Below are 1525 nucleotides of genomic sequence, written 5' to 3'. Positions count from 1 at the left end.
ATGCTCTTTAACGTGCCTAAGCATTGAGATAAAAACTAATGATTATGTGACTCTATGTCTAAGCGGAAGGTAACTTTTTAAAATGCTAAGTTCTTTTTGCAAAAGCAAAATACACAAGGATGAAGTACTAAATAACCAAGATTACCATGTTCCAAGTAGATAAATATAAGAGCATTGCTAGAACCGTAGCACACTAAACACTAACTTATCATGAGTATGTATTTTTATTCTTTTTCTATTCTTAGCCACATTGTCATTATCACTCATTGATATTCCATTTTAACAAATAGCTTACCAAACGTTAAAAATTTTCACTGTCGTGCTCGCTTCGGCAGCACATATACTAAAATTAGAACGACAGAGAAGATTAGCATGGCTCCTGAGCAAGGATGACATGCAAATTCGTGAAGCATTCCATATTTTTCAAAAAAAATTTTTTTCACTGTCTGTTGGAGGCCTAGAGCAGATGTTACGATTTATCTTGAAGAGAAAACAAACACAAACAACATGTAATAGTACTCCTAAAGTTGCAAAAAATTAGAACAGCTTACAGATTGGCTCTCTAGTATAAGGAAGAAAGAGTTTAAATAATAATAATAAATTATATTAAATATATAAAATTCATTGTGTATATATATATGAAATATGAAAGTATAAAATCACAATGGTGTTTAAATATGTACTTCAGTTTTAAGCAAAGTGTACAAATTACAAAAGATCATGGGCTTACACAGGGACAACTGCAAAATGGTTTTTTTTTAACAATAATTTGTCTACATCACTATTTTAGCACATTTTACACATATCAGAAGACAGATGTACAATTTTATGTATGGAGAATTGTTTTAAATGAGCTGTACATAGTATCATAAAACCTAAGCTAATAGGCAAATTGGCCTTAAGGCTTTACTAACAAATGTAGCTTTCAAGAACAGCAAAAGAAATGGCCTGGATACTCATTAAATAGAATCGACTATAATTCACTAACTCCCTAGTGTGGTACTACATTTGGTATCAGAATAAGGATTGCCTTTGGCTATAGAGTTTACTCCAAACCATGGACAGAGTGGACTGTTCCTCTTTCACTTAGCTTATTACACATCAGATGGAGCATTTAGTTAGTGTGGCTTAAGGAACAGATTATGTTCTAAATCACAAGAACTTGGTTACTGAAGAGCAAGAGTCTTAGTTAGTTATATGTGGTCTAGAAATCCATATGAGTTTTGCAATATAAGAAACCTGCAATAAAAAATAAATAAAATCTACTAAATAGTGGAAATGTTAACTTAGCAATATTATGAAAAGTAAAGAAAAACTATGATTAAAAAATAGAACAGAGCCACCATAACCAAGTAATCAATGTTAAAATCCTAATAATATAACATATTGATATTATATAATTCCCTGATAGAATGCACCAGAAAGGGCATTCTTCCTCCAAATTCATAACCTTAATCAAATCGTAAGAAAACATCAACAAGCCCAAATTGAAGAATGTTCTACAGAATACTTAACCATTCATTCA

The 1525-nt window shown here is 31.1% G+C and overlaps 1 non-coding gene across 1 annotated transcript; it reads left to right on the top strand.

Annotated features, from left to right (window-relative positions):
* Positions 1-319: 319 nt before the first annotated feature.
* Positions 320-424, top strand: LOC114224941 (U6 spliceosomal RNA). The gene has a single exon (XR_003612489.1). It is a non-coding gene; the product is annotated as a U6 spliceosomal RNA (small nuclear RNA).
* The last annotated feature ends 1101 nt before the right edge of the window (positions 425-1525 follow it).

This window comes from Eumetopias jubatus, unplaced genomic scaffold, assembly GCF_037043125.1.
Source record: "Eumetopias jubatus isolate StellerSeaLion01/CBP00866 unplaced genomic scaffold, mEumJub1_p1.0 scaffold_2, whole genome shotgun sequence".
Classification (NCBI taxonomy): Eukaryota; Metazoa; Chordata; class Mammalia; order Carnivora; family Otariidae; genus Eumetopias; species Eumetopias jubatus.
This window is presented reverse-complemented; position numbering and strand designations above follow the sequence as displayed.